At 47.0% G+C, this 20,344-nt stretch overlaps 1 long non-coding RNA gene across 2 annotated transcripts in view; it reads left to right on the plus strand.

Moving 5' to 3' along the window:
- Positions 1-7,265: 7,265 nt before the first annotated feature.
- LOC113595247 (uncharacterized) overlaps positions 7,266-20,344 on the plus strand; it is a 48,811-nt gene continuing 35,732 nt past the window's right edge. Inside the window, exons 1-4 of one of the 2 annotated variants that reach the window (XR_008295563.1) lie at positions 7,266-8,869; positions 10,064-11,215; positions 11,471-11,521; positions 12,105-18,684. This is a non-coding gene — a long non-coding RNA (uncharacterized LOC113595247). Of the gene's footprint in view, positions 8,870-10,063; positions 11,216-11,470; positions 11,522-12,104; positions 18,685-20,344 lie in introns of those variants that run through there. The other variant, XR_008295562.1, reaches the window with a different exon arrangement.

Below are 20,344 nucleotides of genomic sequence, written 5' to 3' on the forward strand. Positions count from 1 at the left end.
GAAATATTTGAGGAACCGGGGAGTTCGTGTGTTATTTTCCCTTTTGTGTCAAGTTCAGACTTAGAAGGGTGGCCCAGCGGGGCGGTGTGCGTTCTGACCCCTGCTCCTCTGTCTGCACCAGCTCGCAGCAAAGATCCTCCAAGCACACTGGTAGCATTTAAGATGAACAGGGAAACTGTGGCGCTCCTTCCAGAGAAACATGAGTTGCTGCTTCCAGCCACCCTCTATTCCGAGAGAGACGGCCTCCGGTGACACGTCTTTTTGTCTAGCCGACTTCCAGTGGCTGGAAAAGAAAATGTGTGAGGACAGGTAGAAGGAAGAGGGGAATGATTCATGGAGAGGACGAAAAGCCTGTGGAGAGGAGGAGGAGGAGGAGGAGGAGAAGGAGGTGGCTGGGGCTGGTCCTTGGGGTGGGGCACAGAGGGGCCATGGAGAGTGGATACACTGTAAACATTAAGTGATTCTGTTAACATTAAGTGATCATCACGGGTCTGGCTTCAAAAGAGTTTTAAGTTGCTCTCCCAGGAACCTCGGGTAGGCTTCTTTAGAGAGCACGGGAGAAAGAATTCTCAGGAGCCTGGGGCTGTCTGTAGTGGTTAGGTCCAAAGGCGGGACTGGCCGGATGGGTCTGCTTCCATACTTACATATGGCAGCAGAAGGGAAGGGCTGGTGCACGATGTTGGATTGTGGGGCGTGCCGATGAGCTTTTCTTGATTCTGTTACCCCTTCCCCTCCACTCTGAAGACCTACATCTATTCACAGTCACTTTTAGAAGATTGCTTTTGGAGCAAAAAAAAAAAAATGTTTGCATCAATGACTTTAGTTGGGAGGGGCTCATTTATTCCTGCCAGATGCAAATGTCAGAGGCCAGGTTCCCTTCCCTCCTTTCTTGCTGACTTGCTTTCCTTGCCATTAGCTTCCCAACTCTGCTTCCCACCCTGGCATGTCCAAGTTTTGATGTCTTTCAACCACATTTTTCTTGGAGAAGTAAGAAGTTAAATATCATCCACTTGTGTCTTATCCCCCTGGAGCTCACTCCTCCCTATTCCTTTAAAAGACTCACTGCTTATCAAAACCTGGCTCCAAGAAGTACAACATAGATTTATGTGTTTATATGGACAACTTTTCAAAGGGCACCTAACATTTGTGTTTTATGAAGCTTGAATCTTTTCCTCTGATCATTTTCTGTGAGTTTCTAAGTGGTTTGCAAGGCCAGGGTGGAAGCTGCTAACCTGGTTGGGAAAGCTGGACTTTTAATAAGAAGACATAAAGTATCATTGGTTCCTGGAAACCAATTTGACAATAAATTTCATATTAAAAAAAAAAAAAGAAGAAGAAGAAGACGACCATGGGGGAGGGGAAGGAAAAAAAAAGTTAGAGAGGGAGGGAGCCAAACCATAAGAGACTCTTAAAAACTGAGAATAAACTGAGGGTTGATGGGGGGGTGGGTGATGGGCATTGAGGAGGGCACCTGTTGGGATGAGCCCTGGGTGTCGTATGGAAACCAATTTGACAATAAATTTCATATGAAAACAAAACAAAACAAAAGTATCATTGGTTCCTCCCTACTGGAAAGGAAAACTGTCAGCTGGAGGGTCTTGTCTTCATTCTTTCCTTTGCGTTACTCTCCTCACTGTCTTAGACAGACTTGCCTAAACCACTCCCTACTGTGAGTAATTACTCTATTTTAAAGATCCTATGAGATTGACACCAGTCCCTTTTCCGGAGGCCAGCACACGGCAGGCATATTAGCCCTGCCACTTCATCTCAGCCTGAAACTAAGGTATGGTGACCTTTAGGAAATGAAGTACCCAGTCGCTCAGGTCCCTCCCCAGATGAGGGAAGTTCAGCGACATTGAGGTCTGTGCAGAATGGCTCAAGGCAGCTGTGTTGTAGTGATGGGGCTGGAGGCTAGGTGGCAGAGTGGATACATCATTTCACACCCGCCTCCTTTCTGGAAGGGAAAGAAGCAGACACTGGTGGAGGTCTTTAGCCACGGGGATGGGGGTGGGGGTAGCAAAGGCACCGGTGGAGGGCCCCAGCCACACCCCGTGGGTCATCTGTGTGTCCCCGGAGCCTGGGCACTGCCCCTTTGCCATGACAGCACCGATACAGGGGAGGTGGGACACCTTCCAAGTCCCACCAGCAGCTACGTTGGTGATCACTGTACCTTGGAGACAGGTTCGGCCAGGTCAGAACTTGATTACTTTGGGTTCATCAAAGAATGCCCTAAAGCTTCTCTGATGAATAATTAGAATATGACCTTCAGCCAAAGTGCATAAAAAAAAGTCCTCGAAATTTTTTTTAAGTGTTAATTACGGTATATTGCAGCCATTCAAAGAGCAGAAGATAGTAGAACATACCCTGTACTAACTAACCGGGCTGAACACGTTACAGTTTTGCCATCCTGGTTTGAGACTTTGTTAAAAAGACAGTGTTGCAGAGAACAGCTCACTGCCTGCTCCCGCCCCTGCCTCTTTTCTCTGCAGAGCTAGGCATTCGTCTGAACTAGCTTTGAATCCTTTTTGCACAGTGTTTTTCTAGGTTTTACTAGAAGTTTCTTACAGAACAGGATTAGGACAATTTTGAGGGTGAGGCCACGAGCTCCTTGGAGTTAATTCTGCAGTGGTGCCTGCTATGGTGACGAGTTAACTACAGTCCACGTTGACCCCAGGCTCCTTTTGAAGGAGCTGGAGCCAACTGTGACTCAGAGTGACTATGTGAGCAAGATTGAAGTTCATAGTTTTAAGAATTGATGTTTAGAAGGCTTCTGGAACCATTCCAGAGAGATATGACAGAATAGGGATGGCTCCATAAATCCAGTTTCTGGTTGGAGGCCTTCTTGGATCACGGGGTCTGACATGTTTGTACAATGGACAGCCCTAGAGCTGTGTTTCAATTTTGGAAAAATGAGATTAACTGTAAAGAGTGATCTGGTGTGATTAAAAAAAACCAAAAAAAACAGTGTTGGTAGATTCAGATCTAGGAAGAAGAGGGGTGGGTGAGTTAGGGAAGATGAAATCACATGGGACAGGAGGACAGAGAGTGTGTTAACTTTCTGAAGCAGATGCATTTGAGCCATGAAAAGGCCAAATAAAACTTCAGGGCATGGTTGGAATCTAGGTTCCTTTGCGATTAAAGGGAAAGAAACCATAAGAGCTAGCTTACCACCACCAGCCTATAGGGCAAATTTACGTGATTTAGAAAAAGATACTCTTCCTCAGGATACATCTATTTGTCAGAAAATTGTTGTGAAATACAGACTTTGTTAGAATGAGAAACTTTACTCCCCCTTCCAGGAAATTGTCATAATGAATGTACATATCTATGATGTCTGATATGTGAATAGTGCCACTTAGATGGGGTTCTTTATTGTGCAGTGCACAACCTATGCAATGGTATGTGGTAGCCCTGGTTGGAAAAGTTGAGCCATCAGGAAACACTGTTTTTCTACTAGCGTGGAAAGGATTGGTCCAGTGACATGGTTTGATCCATTACCAGAGTTGAGGAATGGTCCTGAACCCCTTCAAAGCAGCTGACTCTGGTCATGTTCTCAGCCGGGCCAGTCTGCACCTTTGTGCCATTCCTTAGAGAAGCTATGCCTTTCCATGCTCCCATATTTTTGCACAAACTATTCATTCTGACAAGAATGCCTTTCCCCTTTGTTCTGACTAGTGAATTAGTCATTATTAAAGACCCAAATGAAATCACATCTATTTTGAAAGGTTTCCCTGACTCACATGTGTAATTTCCTAAAGACACCTAGCTATGTAGCTGTGTTTATCCTATGTGGTCCTCTGTCCTCATCAGTAAAATGGAGGGAGTTTATTGTCTACCCCATATGGTTTTTGTGAGCCTTAAATGAGGCAGTCGATGTGAGCCTCATTAGTGCTTGATCATTATTACCTACTAGACCGAATCTTTCCCTTTGGACAGAATGTTTTGAAGGACCCAAGGCCATACTCATTTTCATATATTATTTCCACTTTTCCTTCTTTCCCTCCTTCTTGGCCAGGAGTCCCCAGGACAGTTCCTGGCATGGAAGGCCCTTAATAAATTACTTTTGAATGAAAACTGTTTACCATTCCCTAATTATTCCAGCATTTTGTTAATCACCTTGTTTTATTGCTGCATCATTCTGACTATTGGTCATGTCACTGTTGATGTGTTTCTATTTTGTCCCTTTATCTACTAGTCTGCTCAACCCTTTGTGTCTCAAATGTGAATAATTGAAATAGTCTTGTTTTACTTAAAATCTTTTAAAATATCAATAAATTCCAATATACTCCTTCTGTTGGACTTAAAATATGTTACTTGTAGTATAACTTAAATATGTACAAACACAATAAGGCCTAAGTTCCATAAGCTTATCTCATTGTAAAATCCAACAAATGTGTCAATAAACTCGATCAAAACTACAAACCCAACAAAACACAAAATGACAACATTAACTTAGTGTGTTGGTTGATTTTTACTTGATGTTCTGCTGGAAATAAATCACTCCTGTCCTGATTATGCTTTAATTGTTATGGTACAAGATGTTTTGGCTTGTATGATGTCTTCTTTGCTGACAGAATCCTCTCGCTATTTTCTTTTTATGTTTAGTTTTGAGAGAGAGAGAGCACGAGAGCGAGCACAAGTTGGGGAGGGGCAGAGACAGAGCAGGACAGAGGATCTGAAGCCGGCTCCACATGGACGCAGAGAGCCCGATGCAGAGCTTGAATTCATGAACCATGAGATCATGACCTGAGCTGAAGTCAGAGGCTCAACTGACTGAGCCAACTGAGCCACCCAGGTGTCCCTCTCTCACTGTGCTTTTATTATTTATTTATATATTTACTTAAATTTATTTATTTATTTTGAGAGAGAGAGAGAGCAAGCATGAGCAGAGGAGGGGCAGATTGAGAGAGAGAGAGAGAGAGAGAGAGAGAGAGAGGGAATTGCAAGCAGGCTCTACTCTGTCAGCACAGAACCTGATGCAGGGGTTTGATCTCATGAACCACGAGTTCATGACCTTAGCCAAAATTGAGTCCGACACTTAATTGACTGAACCTCCCGGGCGCCCCATCCTCACTGTTTTTTTTAAAAACTACAATGGAGTCATGGCTTATGTAGTGACTGAAATCAGCTTGAAATACACAAATTGAGTAGAGTCCAAATCACCCGTGAAAACTCCCTTAAATCACCTGCAAAACAAAATGGTCCCGCGACATCTTCACTTTTATGAGACAGCATCACGTCGCCCCAGTCGGTGCTGGTGCACTGTCTCAGGGTCAGGCTCGCGTCCACCTGTTAGCCTAGTGGCCCGTGATGAAGACAGTAGTGCTACTTGGCTGTCATGCCTTTGAAAATGGGACGTGTCTTCCAGAGCTGCATGGGAGGCTGTGTGACAGAAGGAATCCGCACGCCACGGAGTGACAAGCCTTAGACAAAGACGCGTATTAAACACATATAAAGAACGTGAACGGTCTGTATTCTGATGGCTGGGAGGCATGTGTCAGAGGCTGCCCGCACAGATGGAGCGGTTCCCAGAGAGATGGCTACCGATCTGCTGGTGAACGAGGGTGCTTGAGTTGAGGTATCACACGCAGCACGAATATCCCGTCTCACTAGGCCCTTCCACTTGTATAGACTTAGAACAGGTGAAGGCACCAACTCGACCACCGAGCAGGACAGGGAAGCATCTTAACCATAAGCCAGCCAAAGAGACAACATCTGTCTGGAGTAAGGATTGAAAGGCAGAGGGGAGAAAGATGGGGGGTTTACCCAGTGAGGCGACACTGGGTGTGGAGGGTGGGTTTGGTTTTCCTGGGCCCCAGGCTTTTTTTTTTCTTTTAAGTTTATTTATTTATTTTGAAAGAGAGACATCAGGCAGGAGAGGGACAGAGAGAAAAGGGGACGGAGGATCCGAAGTGGGCTCTGTGCCAACAGCAGAGAACCTGATGTGGCACTTGAATTCATGAACCGTGAGATCATGACCTGAGCCAAAATCAGCCACTTAGCCGACTGAGCCATCCACGTGCCCCTGTTTTCATTTTGTTTTGATGATAACTTTATTTTTCAAATTTTATTTTATTGTATTTATTTTTTTAACATCTATGTATTTTTGAGACAGAGAGAGACAGAGCATGAACGGGGGAGGGTCAGAGAGAGGGAGACACAGAATCTGAAACAGGCTCCAGGCTCTGAGCTGTCAGCACAGAGCCCGACGCGGGGCTCGAACTCACGCACCGTGAGATCATGACCTGAGCCAAAGTCGGACGCTTAACCAACTGAGCCACCCAGGCGCCCCTCACATTTTATTTTAATTCCAGTATAGTTAGCATACAGTGTTATATTAGTTTCAGGTGTACAATATAGTGATTCAACACTTCCATCTCTCATGCAGTCTGAACCAAAGAGTGAGAGAGAACGAGCTGGTGAGGGGCAGAGAGAGAGAGAGAGAGAGGGAGAGAGAGAATCCCAAGCAGGCCCAGCACTGTCAGATTTCACGCACTGGCAGATCCCAGGAACTGTGAGATCATGACCTGAGCTGAAACCAAGAGTCGGACGCTTAACCAACCGAGCCACCCAGCTGCTCCTGAGCCCCGAGTTTTGAATAACACGGTCCCTTCAGATTAAAGCAGCCCAACCTTGAGGAAGTTACTTAACCTTCCCCTGGCTCAGTTTATTCTGCTGTAAAATGGGCTATGGTACCTACCAATGGGTTGGCACGAGGGTTAAATGAGATCATCTCTAAATCACATAGCACAGCACCTGTTACACAGTGTATTAATTTGCTAGGGCTGCTGTGACAACAGAAGTTCATTGTCTCATGCTTCGGGAGGCTATGAGTTCAAGACCAAGGTGTCGTCGGCAGGGCGGGGCTCCCTTGGAAGGTGCCAGGGAAGGATGTGTTCCAGGCTTCTCTCCCAGTTTCTGGTAGTTCCTTGGGAATAGCCTAGCTGTGGTCTGTGAATGACGTACCCCTTGTGTGTGTCTGTGTCCTGATGTCCCTGTTCAAAAGGACCCCAGTCATATTGGATTAGGGGCCACTTTACTCCAATATGACCTCATCTTAACTGATTACACTTGTAATGGCCCTATTTCCTTTTTATTTATTTAATTTTGTTATTATTTTGTAAAAAACTTTTTTAATGTTTTTATTTATTTTTGGGACAGAGAAAGTATGAGTGGGGGAAGGGCAGACAGCGAGAGAAACACACACAGAACCCAAAGCAGGCTCCCACGGGACTTGAACCCATGAACTGTGAGATCATGACCTGAATCGAAGTCAGACGCCCAACCAACTGAGCCACCCAGGTGCCCCCTCGGTGGCCCTGTTTCCAAATATGTTCACCTTGTGAGGGACGTGAAGTTAGGAGTTCAACACAGGAATTTGGGCAGGGGCAGAATTCAATTCATAACACATAGTAAACACTCAAGTGGTAGTTATTATTCACAATACCTTCTTCAAACACGTTTTCATGGGGGTATTTTTGTAGCCAGGTTTGCATCTTTTTCTCATCGTCTTTCCAGGCCTTCATTATGCCTAGAAAGAAAGTGCCCTGAGAGCAGGTGATTTGACCGTGGGGTTCAGTCCTGTGCTGTCTAGGGTCTAGGCAGCAGTGGGCCCCCTGGAAGCCCCACGGAATGTCTACAGATTAATGAATGAGGTCTGTTTCTCTCCTCCTTTCTATTTACTTATTTTTTATTTCTCAATGGCCAGCCTTCCACCTTAGTTACCTTTTCTAGATTGCGAAAGCATTAAAGGCAAAAGACATGAAACCAAACACATTTTAATTTCCTTTGTTGATAATTATTAAATCCTCCATAATCACTTGCTTCCTGCAGCCAGTGAGAAACCTAGCCAGATGGCAGAGGGCAACAGAAGTGTTGCTGGGGGTGGGGGGAGTGAAGTGCCTGTGTTGGGGACACTTAGAGGCCATTCTGGGCACTTCCCGGGTGCTTGATTTTGGCCGGAGCTGGGTATTTGGAATGCATGTGGCCCAACTCTACTCTGAGAGTCTGGGAAGAAACCAGTGAGGTCAATATTGGCTCTACAGGTTGAAAGTCAAAGTCAAAATGAAGAGCCACAGGCCTGGAAAGGTACAGGGACTTTATCTGGTCCTCAGAAAGGTGTGACGGATGCCCCCCGCATCTCGTGCAATGATTCTCTGTCCGCACACCACCAGTGCGGGCCCAAAAGATGTGGCCACCTGTGTGTGATGGCTCCTGGTCTGAAAACAGGTCAGGAGTTGTGTGAATCTTGGACTTGGACAGGAAGTGGAGTGTGAAACGCCGACAGACCATGCTGTGTATTCGAGAGACCCAGAGACGGACTGTTGTAAGCTAAGTAGCTCTGTACTGGTGCCCGGACTCAAACCCCCCCCCCCCCACCTTCCGGTGAGAGAAAACAGTGAAAACACCCTAATAGTGTGCTGGCATCATCACGGTACAAATGCATCTATCCATCTGCCCAGCCAGCTTCTCACCGCTGTAGAACAGATGTTGCACATGCACACAGCCCCTGGCAAGAAACAGGAAGGATCCAGCCGGGTGGGGGCTGGGGTTCAGGAGAGGCAATAGCAAAGCAGTGATATACTTTCAGGCTACTGTTACCACTTGGGACCAATGAAAACAGTGTGGGCTCATCCTTGCCCACTTCTTTTTTAATTAAGGATTTAACTGGGTATTGAACTCGACTTAAAAACGTTTTTATGGTGGAGCATCTCAAAAATACGCAGAAGCAAATAGAGGAGTGTAATCATCCCCACGAACCCATCCCTCAGCCTGGACAATCATTATTCCACGGCCGTCCGGCCCCACGTACACGGCTCTACCCACTTCCGCTGTTTCTACAGACTGAATGTTAACACAGAATGAAAGTGTAAGTGTTCTGCCTCAGGTACGCTGTTAAATTTATGGAGCTTCTTTGTTCTCATACCCTGAACATTCACCTGAACATTCCCGAATAATAAGTAGGACGACAGATGATTTTCTTCTGTATTACGGAGGCAGAATTCGGTGGCCAGTAAAGGAATATTTGAGGAAGGCGGGTGTGTGGAGGGTACGTGAGTTTGAGGTTCTAGAGGCTGGACATCTGAGAGGATGGGGTGGGAGGCAGATGATCCGGGCAGAGGAAGCACTGAGGAAAAGTGGAGAGTAGGAGGCGGACGTGGGCAACGTCTGGCGGAAGCCAGCCTCAGCACAGACAGCACGGCAGGGCTGGTGGTAGAGATCTGGGGAATCATCCACAAAAACGTGGCAGTGAAAGTACGGACTCCCAGAGGGAAGGCTCTGTGCGGAATAGAACACCACGGTCTGGGCTTGGGAGGAGAACTCACGTTTTCTGGGCAATCATGCTCCATTTTGCAGGAAGGCGGAGAGGAGGTGCTGGGGAGGAAGGGCAGGTGGAGGCCACCTGTTTGATTTGACTAGATCTTGCTGCAAGACGTCAAGAGCTGGTCATCACGTCACGGCAGGAAGAGACTGGGATGTGTCGAGGGAAATGAGCTAGGATGGACTGGGGCGGGGGAATGGAGAGAGGGGTGGCTGTCTGCCTATCCAGAAACCAAGCCCCTCTACCCACATCAGAAAGTGTCATTCTAGCCGAGAGAAAAAGAGAGAGAGAGAGAGAGAGAGAGACAGTAGGGACAGAGACAGAGAGACAGGGTATGCGTGGGCAGAGAGCACCTCTGCAGGTTTAAATTTCTAACTTCAGGGAACATCTAGACCCTCCTTTTTTTTTTTAAAGCTCCCCGGATTAGTTCAGGCTCACCCAGGAAAATCTCCCTTGGAATTGACTCAGTCAACTGCAAATTAATTACATCGGCAAAGTCCCTTCACCTTTGCCGTATGAGGTACCACAATCACAGAAGTGATGCCCCGTCACCTTTGCCATATTCTAGTGGTTGAAAGCAAATTACATGTCCCACTAACACTCGGGGAGGACTTTATACGAGAGCACACGGGTCATGGGGGGTCGTCTTCTGCCCACCGCCACCATGCCTGACAGATCACTGAGTGTTAAAAGCTTTTATTTTGTTTTACTTTTTTATGTCAAAGACATTTTTGTCCTCAGGTTTTCCACTAGTGAAACAATAGGACACTGAGTCCTTGGACCAGCGCTCAGGCTCATGCATAGACCCAAGCGTCAGGAGAGAACAGATTTGAGAAAGGAAGAAACGTCATGTTGTTTTCATGCTGCTCCGGTTCTGCCGTGTTTCAAAAAAAAGTCAGAGGAGGCTACCGGTCAGCAGACAATTAGTGAGAGCACGAGGCACTGCCCTTCACTTTGTGTTGCCGGGGACACGAAGATGAGATGAGTGTGTTTCCTGATCGCAGAGGTCTTTACAGTTTTCTGTGGGAGATCGCACCCCTACTCTTGATACAAAGTGGCCTAAAGGTCATACCTTAGAAGATGTAGGAGGCAGACCACACCCTGATGATCCACACACCTTGCAAGATGTCCTGTGGTTTCTGGTCACTCAAGCACCCCTGGTCTTTGGATCGCCCTGGGGAGTATACTTCAGGGAGGAACACACAGACTGTTGGTGCCAGGCGGTGCTTGGGCTTTGGCTGACATCTGGTCAACCCCACAGTCATAAAGCTGCACAGACCTGCAGTGTGGAAGAGACAGACCGCTCCAGTGAAAAGTCGGGTTTTCCAGCTCTAACTTCCAGGGGTTATTCCAAGTGTCAGGGGTGTGAGAGGAACGGAAGGCGTTCAAGAGAACTGACGAAGAGTGTTTGGGCTGGGAGTGGACTCTGCTCCCCTCCCGAGGCTGGCCCAGCCCAGCCCACCTCACCCCCAAGTCTTTGAAGTGCGCTACCTGGATGGTGAGCTAAGCCACGCTTGGCAGGAGGGAGGGAGGTTGTGTGGTCTGGCAAAGAGCAGAGCGGAGGGGCAGAGGGACCAAGCCTGAATCTGTAGCTGACTCACGGCACCTCTCGTGCCAGGCCGTTTCACCATTCAGTCCAGATGGAAAATGAGGAAAAGACCCAAATCAGGATCTCACTGAGAAATCCAGATGCCTTTCAGGAGAATAAACAAGGCAGCCTGCTCTCTGCGGTCTCCGTTTCCCTGTTTCTGTGCGAGTGTGTATGTGTCCGTTTCTGGATCTTAGGGGGGTGTGTGTTAGCTTTGATCATTTCTCCGTCCCCCTTCCTCTTACTTCCTGTGGGGATCCGCTTCAGGACTTGCTTTTGGTCTCAGCTTCAGTCACTGTCTTCAGGTATGACTGGGCAGAGCCCATAGTAGGTGCCCCTGCCCCTCAAGGCTTCTTTAACTTCTTCTTCGGTTCAGATGAGGTCTGGGTTTCCGCCACACCTTCTGAGCGGTGTGCCTCAGCAAGCCTCTGCCCCTCGTCTTGACAACGGAAATGATGGGGGCCGGGGGAATAGAAAAAGCTCTTGACCTGGCAAAGGCCTTGCGGGGCCTCCGGTTCCGTCTGTTGCTGAAGCAACGGCATTTTTTTTTTTTTTAATAGGCACTTCTGGTACAGGAACAAAGATCAGCAGCAAAAAATCACTCCTTTCAAGTAAGTACTCTTCTATGGCCTTGGCTTTCATTTTTCTCTGCTACCCTTTGTTTCACACCCGAGATCCTTATATAGGCCAGCCTTCTTCCACCTTTCTACCATTTTGTCCTTGTTTACTCAGGAAAAACACATCATTTTTTTTTCTTGGTCTCCCTGTCCCTTCCCGTTCTTCCTCACTCAGGGTGATTTGGGGTGAAAAAATCCCTTTCATTGTCTGCATTTCATTTGAGTCCATGTACAGAGGCAGAACCTTGTTCCATGGAGGACTGTGTCTGCAGACGCACTAGTCGGGAGTCATACAGGCCTGGGTTGGACCATAGCGCCTCCACCCATTAGCTCAGGGACCTTGGTGTGTGACCTTGCTGAGCTTCAGTTTTCCTTGCTTGTGAAATGGGAATAATTATGCCCCTGTGCAGGGTTGACGGGAGTACGAAACAGGACAACATATGTAAACTTCTTAGCATACTGCCCACTAAATGGATGGCCTTTTGGCCTGAAGTCTCAATTCACTGTGGACAAGGAGAGTATTTCCTCTTGGCCTTAACTCCCCCCGTCGGTGTATTCATCGTTCCCTTCTTACCAGGCATCGTGATGGTTGTTCTGCCTCTGCTCACGGGGAGCAAGTCTCAGTGCCTTGAACCCTCCCTGTCCCATCACAATGATTGGCTCAGGGAAGGACACCTGACCCCGTCAAGACTCATTCCTCAGTGAGCTGGGCCCACTAGACCCTCGTTCAGACATGTGAGTGAAAGGTACAGATGGAAGAATTGGTCGTGGTCACGGGAGCTGAAAAGTCTTAGCGGAGGCTGGGATATTGGGCAACAAGGTGAACAGGCACTCAGTGGCAAGTGAGGAGGATGCAGCTGATAAGCTGGAGACAAGTGAGAGTCACCCTGGTTTTCTTGGATCCTCTGATGTTTTCCCCACGATTCCATGACACTCCGTGACATGATTCCAGTATTCCCTCTCAACAGCCCCTGTTACTCCTTGAACTCGTCCGAGAGGGTTTCTGTTCTTTGCGATCAAAAGGACTTTCACTACAACGTCTTCGTGGATTTTTGGATTTGGAGTGGTGCCGGGCGGTCCCTGACGTCTTCTTCTGCCACCTCGAAGAGTGTTGGGATTGTGTATGTTTATGGTACGTTGACTCTGCAAGATGCTGTGTGGTAAGAGCTCATTGTTTTGTCAGCTTTCAGGAGCAGAAATCTCCCACTCTTAGGAAGCTCCGACGCTGGTCCTCTCGCTGAAGGTTGAACCCCTCTTCCATTATGCTTTGTATTCCCTCTGGGAGCCCTGTAGCTCTTTCTTTTTCCAAAAAATTGTATGCGTTCTAGGAGACCAGAGATGTTTTTTCTGCACCTAAAAACTCTGAGTTTCTCACCGGAGATGTCCTGGAGATAGAAAAATCTCTTTGGAAGCTTTAAGCCATATCTTATCCTTGAAGGATGCCTTATGTTTCAGGACCTGACCATGTCCTTCTGAGGATTCACCAAATGTTCACAGACATCATCTCTTTGGTCCTTCTGACAATATCTGGTTAGTTACGTGAACCCATTCTACCAGCCTGGAAATAGAAGCCGCAGGAGGGCCGGTTGGCAGTATCGATCTCTGAGGCAAGCCAGCATTGGAAAGCCGAATAGAATGCTTCTTTTCCCAACCATCACAGGCTCACTGCCAAGCTGCCAGCTAGAGACCTGAGCCTTGGGCAGACCTCGTTTCAGGGTGAGTCAAAAGCGTGAGGGAATCTTGTCCACACATGCCTAACAAGGGAAAGGCCCCCAACAGAGATGTTTCAAGGAGTTCTATCAGAAATTTGGGAGATCTTTGCTCTACTCTAGGAGAGAGAGAGAGAGCTCATCAAATTGGAGGGTGCATAGCTATCCGGGAGATGAGCAGGGGAAGAACTTAGGGATGCCCTAAGACCCTGTCTTCATTGTCATGGTCAGTGTTTATGGAGTACAGAGTTGTAGCCTTCATGATAGGCTCAATATACATCTAGTCCTTTAACAATAGATCTGCTAAGACAGCACGACTGCTGTCTTGGGCATCTCTGTGATGTTACCTTAGAGACCAGCTAAGCCACTTCTTTGATTTTCTCTAGCACCTGAGAATTAAACTCTGCACCCGGACCAATACTTTCAGCCGTTTCTTAATCCAAACCAGTACTGTTGTGGAGGGAAAATTTAGAATGAGAGAGAAAATAGCCTTTTGGGATACCAAAGGTCTTTGACATTTGGTGAGTTTGAGCATCCCTACACTCTCAACATTTAATCATGGGCATATTCCTGAGTGGGAGCAGGATTAAGGCAGATGGTGAGGGGCCTTAAAGCAACTTGCTCTGCCCTAGATCCTCAGCCCTAGTAATTTTCAGACGGTTATACGAAAATAGAATTCACAACGGATCAAGGTTCACGTTTATGGTAGAGGGTCTATGTGGGGCTGGGTAGTAGTGTTTCTGTGGGGGACCTAGGGTAGATGCCTTACTTAGGGTTAAGGATGTCAGATAAAGCATAAGATGGTCAGTTAAATTAAAGTTGCAGATAAACAATGAATAGAGTTTAGCATAAGAATGTCCCATGCAATATTTGAGACATACTTACATTGAAATTTGTTGTTTCTCTGGAATTCAAATTTAACCAAGTAGCCTACATTTTTATTTTTATCTGACAACTCTACCTGCTCTACCTGGGGCAGATCAAATCCCCGGCATCTCCGGGTTTGTGTGGAGGTGGTGTGTGTGGATGTTTACACGTAGGAGGCATGGGTACCAAAGCACATAAGAAGAGTGTGTCTGTATCTTGGGAGGAAACAGTATCTGGGTCAGAAGTCATATGAGTGTTTTTATTTTTATTTTTTTGGCTCTTGAATGGTTCCAAAATTATTAATTTTCTATTTCCAAACACTTCCCAAGAACTTAGAGATCCTTGGAGTGCTCCAAAGGCCCTCGTGAAACTTGGGCAATGGGTCTCCTCCATTAAACTTCTCCACGAGGTCATTTGGAAGAATGAGCTAGCTGGGATTCTTAGCGTGTGGATCTTTCCTTCCTCTTTTTATCATTATCTAGAATTGTTCTCATTAAACCCCTCTTTCTTCTCTGTGATGAGCCACCAGAGAGATGAAATATGAAGACAGAAGCTGTAGGAGCTTGGGCACGGCTGGGGGAAAAAATAAATGGACTCTTCTTAGAGGTTCCGGCGCAAGAAAGAGGGGCATCCAGCGAGGGCTTTGTGGGTGCGGCGAGAACAGACTCTGGGCTAGGACTCAGGGAAAGCTGGCAGGGGATGAGTCAATCCGTAGCAGGTCTAGGAATGGAAGACTCTCCGCGGCTGGCTCTGGGCTGTGCAAAGGGAGTGGCGAGTGAGGGCTTTTAGCTCCAGGCTCAGTCCTGGAGGAGGAAGGGGAGGGGCAGGCAACATTACAGGTTGCAACTAACTCCAAAGCATTGCCCAGAGCTTTTTGGTTGCCCTGGAATAGAGGGGTAAGTTCAACCGCCAGTCTGGGGTATCTGGAGCTTTTTGTTCAAGGCGGATTTGCCCCTGTTTGATGCCGGTTGTCAGAGGACTTGGCCAGGGTTAAGTAGTGTTAAGTGCGGGACAGGGGTGAGGAGGCGGGCTGGTCCCAGGTTTCCTGTCCTGGCAAGCTCTCCCTGAATGCCTGGGTAGGACACGCTCTCTGGAACCGAGTGTTCCTGTGACATCCAATGCGAGCATCTATCTGTCCCTCTCCTTGGTGGCCTTCTCTGGGGATACGCTGGTCCCAGTTCTGCTACCTGGGAGCACACACCCTGTGTCAGCATGGGGCCACCTGGGGCCACAGGGTGGTCGTTCAGACCCACCAATGTCTCATTTCCCAGACCCAGACAACACACCGGGTGGCAAATTCTGGAAAACTCGGGTTTGGTCAAGCTGGAGACTCAACCTGTTAGTGCAGGTGGAGGACAAGATTCCTACTGGCTTCCCTGTGCCTCCCAAGTTCCTGGCCAACACAGGCACCAGACTCTGCAGACTCTGCCAAGAAGTTCCCTTCTCTTTGCATCTTTGACTCCCATTTAATTGAGGGCCACAGAAAAACGGATACATCCCTTTGGACTCAGTTTCCTCATCTGTAAAGTGGGTGGTACCACATCCACTCCCGGTCTCAAACTAGGACATTCCCTTCCTAAAGCCTACAATGATACAGTTTAGATGTAGAGTAAGGATCTCTTTGCAAAGGCTCTTGGGGTTTGCCCCTAACATATCCATCTTCTTAAATTTGGAGAGTCATGGAGATCTTGAGGTATAATTCTTGGGAATGTCAAGGATTTAGTGCATAGCAAAGTATCGATAATGTGTTATCGTCGGTGGCTGGGGTCGGGGCGAATCTTAAGCATTTGTATCTTCTGCATGAGTGGGCATCACTTGTGCAAAGAGAAGTAAGCATTACTTTGGAAGGCTGTCTTGAGGGGAGCCATCCAGCCTCCCCTTTGCTACCCCTTTTTTGGAGGATGCTGACAGGTGAGCAGATTTTTGTGTGTGTGTGTTAGGAGCCAGGGGTTCGATTCTGTGGCCTCTGGAAGACCCTTATGACAGATGAGTCTGTGCTCAGTGCACACAGCTAACTCGTACCTCTCTGCAGGAGCATGTTGCCAGGAGCCAGAGCGGGAGGAAGAAGAGGAGTGAGAGTGGGAAAGGAAGAATGGAGGAGGGGGAGAAAGGAGAGTAAGAGAGAAAAACCACACTGTCATGGAAAGCTTGAACCTTCCCTTTCAGCCTTTCTCTTGTAATTAGTCGGTGCAGCTGGAGGGGAAGACGTTTTGGTGAGTTGCAACTTGTTGGACTCCAGTCCTCAGGATGTTGAAGGCTTGCTCAGTGTCTGGGGAAAACTCAGTTCTCAGATGGCCCCTCCTCCCTCTCTGTCTTTTTATTTCAACTCCCCACCCAGAGGGGGTTTGTGAAGGGTTGGAAACTTTCTAGTGTCTTGGCCAGGAAGCCTTCTACCTAGGGCTGACCTGGAGGCGCTGGGGAGGACCTGGGTGAAACCGGATTCCCTCCACCAGGGATCTGGGAGCCGACTCTGCAAAGGTCTCAAGGTCTCAGAGGAGCAGTACAGAGGGTAGCAAAGGAACAGGGAGGGGGCCGAGCTCCAGTAGGGCAAGTGCGGTCTGGTTGGTTCCTCCCAGGCAGGGATCCTCTTGCGATCCCGGGAGTGTGGTGCCAGCGTCTGCCTCCTCCCTGCATTGCAGGCTCCAAGGCCATCAACGAGGGCGACTTTTATGACTACGGGTGCCCAGGGTAGTGCGCTTGAGTGGCCTGTTGGGGAGAGCAGGGCCTCCAAAGACAGATGACTGGATTTGAATCCTGATTCTCTGCTTACCACTTGAATAACTTGAATAACTTGCAGCCAGTTGCTTAATTTCCTTGTGTCTCAGTTTTCTCACCTGTCAAGTGGGTAGAAGGTAATCTACCTCCTTAAGAAGGGTGTTCAGCAGAGCCCCTGGTGCACAAGCACTGTTATAAGCTTCTATTATTACTGTTCTCGCAGGAGGCCACAAGGATTTTGCTTAGGGACAGGGCACACCCACCTTTGGGCCCCACCCGGCAGCAGGAATCGAGACGCTGTGCCAGTGAGAACTTCTATCTATAACCAGTAGGTATGGCCCCTGGAAGTGGAGGCACTGCCTTTGCATTGGACCAGAGCAGGGCTGCTGGTGGGGCTGCCTAGAGGTGACTGCGTGGGAAACACGGGACCCTGAGGGTGATGTGGTCGGCTCTGCTCCCGGCTTGCTAATCGCTCCTCTCCCGCTTATCCAGCTGGCCGTGTCGGGCGGCAAGAGCTGAGTGCCTTCGTCATCACGTGTCAGCCAGGTGAGCGGCAAGGGTCACGGGGGAACAGAAAGATTCTTCAATGTCATCTGATTTGCCTTTGGTGGGAGACGCTTCTCTCTGCTGATGGGCCTGGCCACCGGCCATCACAATAGCTGTCGTTTACGGGGGATCTACTCAGTGCCCTGCGCACTGCGATCGGTTCATGTCTCTTGTCCTCACATCTACCCTGAAAGAAGGGATAGTCATTCCTAGGTCGGAGATGACCAACTGATCATCCAAGGTCAGGCTGCTCCTAAGTGCTCCGTGAGCATGAGGATGAATTGTAGGATTCCCAAGCTTGGGTTCCTAATAATGTTAAGAGTAACTGACGTTAACAGAGCCCCTGCTACGTGGGTGATTTTACTGACGATTTAACACCACACACGGAGCCGTGCCTCTCTTACAGATGGGGGTGTTGTGGGTGGGGAGGTCAGACCAGACGTTCGGGTCGCTGTAATCATAGCTAACATTTATTGATCGCGTCCCATATGCCTGTTGTGTAGAATACAATACACAGCTTCACCTATGCGATTCTTACAGCAATCTCATTTGACGTACGACAAAAGTGAACCTGACTTTCTCGGTGTCACTGAGCAGCAAGTTGGAAGAACTTGGGGTTCCGAATCCTGTTTTTCTTGATGAGCTGCCCACGGCCTCCTGCATCCCCCACTTCCTCTCATCTCCCCAGGGTTTCAGGAGACAGTTTCTCCTAGTCCCTGTCTCTGTCCCCTTTCTGAGGGGAGAGAGAAGTTTGCCCAGTGTCCATCTCGGAGCAGGGCCACTGAGGTCCTCAGGAACCAGCCCACCCAATTTTACTTCTTGTCAAGCAAAAGGCATTTTGTGTATTTACTCATTTTTTATTGTTGAGTTTTTAAAATTTTTATTAAAAAAATTTTTTTTAACATTCATTTATTTTTGAGACAGAGCGAGCATGAGCAGGGGACAGGCAGAGAGAGAGGGAGACACAGAATCCAAAGCAGGCTCCAGGCTCTGAGCCGTCAGCACAGAGCCTGACGTGGGGCTCAAACTCACAAACGGGGAGATCATGACGTGAGCTGAAGTTGGACGCCCAACCTACTGAGCCACCCAGGCGCCCTATTATTGAGTTTTAAACCTTAATTCCTGTATAGGTAACATAGCGTGACATATTATATTAGTTTCAGGTGTATATATAATAGAGTGATTCAACAACTCTATACGTTGCTCAGTGTTTACTGTGGTAAGTGTACTTTTCATCCCCAGCACCTATCTCCCCCACCCTCACCTGCCTCCCCTCTGGTAACCATTGGCTTCTTCTCTAGAGCTAAGAGTCTATTTCTTGGTTTGCCTCTTTCTCTCTTTTTTCCCTTTGCTCATTTGCTTTGTTTCTTAAAGTCCATATATGAGTGAGATCAGAGGTATTTTTCTTTCTCTGACTTATTTCACTTAGCATTATACTCTTAGCTCCATTCATATTGTTGCAAATGGTAAAATTTTATTCTTTTTTATGGTTGCATAATGTATATATATATACACATTATATATACATATATGTATATACATATATATACATACATATATACATGTGTATATATACATATATACACATACCACCTTCTTATATAATATATATTATATATATAATAGTGTGTATATATATATTATATATACCATATATATACCATATATATATATACCATATATATACCATATATATACCATATATATACCATATATATATACCATATATATACCATATATACCACATATATATATACCATATATATACCATATATATATATATACACCATATATATACCATATATACCATATATATATACACCATATATATACCATATATACCATATATATACCATATATATATATATACACCACCTTCTCTTTATCCATTCATTTATTGACGGACACTTGGGCTGCTTCCATAGTATGGCTATTGTAAACAATGCTGCAGTAAACATAGGGGTGCATGTATCCCTTTGAATTCGTGTTTTTCTATTATTTGGGTTAATACCTAGTAGTGCAACTACTGGGTCTTAGGACAGTTTCATTTTTAACTCTTTGAGGAACCTCCATCCTGTTTTCCACCGTGGCTGAACCAGTTGGCATTCCCACCAGCTGTAATGTGTTCCTTTTTCTCCACATCCTCGCCAACACTTGTTTCTTGTGCTTTTGACTTTGACCATTCTGACAGGTGTGAAGTGATATCTTACTGTAGTTGTGATTTGCATTTTCCTGATGATGAGTGATGTTGCGCATCTTTTCATGTGTCTGTCGGTCGTCTGGAAGTCTCCTTTGGAGAAATGTCTATTCGTGTCTTCTGCCCATTTTTTTAAAAAAAAGTTTATTTATTTATTTTGAGAGAGCGAGCAAGAGAGTGAGAGGTGCAGAGAGAGAGGGGGAGAGAGAATCCCAAGCAGGCTCTGCGCTGACAGAGCCCATCCCAAGAACCATGAGATCATGACCTGAGCTGAGATCAAGAGTCTGGTGCTCAACTGACTGAGCCACCCAGGCGCCCCTTCTGCCCATTTTTTATTGCAGTGTTTGTTTTTTGGGTGTTGAGTTGTATCTGTTCTTTATGTATTTTGGATACTAACCCTTTATCAGGTATGGCATTAAACAAAAGGCACTTTAAGTCGACAGGCCAGGCCAGTCATCTTCAGAACTGCTCTGTTACTCTTTGCTTTCTCTATATAGCCACTATCCCTGCTGGGGCCCTGAATCCATGCCATGTGCTTGGATAGTTCCAGAACCTACAGGATTAGGGCTGTCATTCTGTCTTGTGAGAGAGCAATGGTTCTCATAAGGTGCACCTTCCTCCTCCTCCTCCCTTTATCCTTTCTTTCCCTGTCCATCCCCCTCCCCAAGCCCCTCAAAGGATCCTATTAGCTCCCTCTTGCTGCTGCGACAAATTACCACAAATTTAGTAGATTCGAACAACACAAATTTATTCTCCTCTAGTTCTGGTGTCAGAAGTCAGAAA

Source organism: Acinonyx jubatus, chromosome C1, assembly GCF_027475565.1.
Source record: "Acinonyx jubatus isolate Ajub_Pintada_27869175 chromosome C1, VMU_Ajub_asm_v1.0, whole genome shotgun sequence".
In the NCBI taxonomy this organism is placed as follows: Eukaryota; Metazoa; Chordata; class Mammalia; order Carnivora; family Felidae; genus Acinonyx; species Acinonyx jubatus.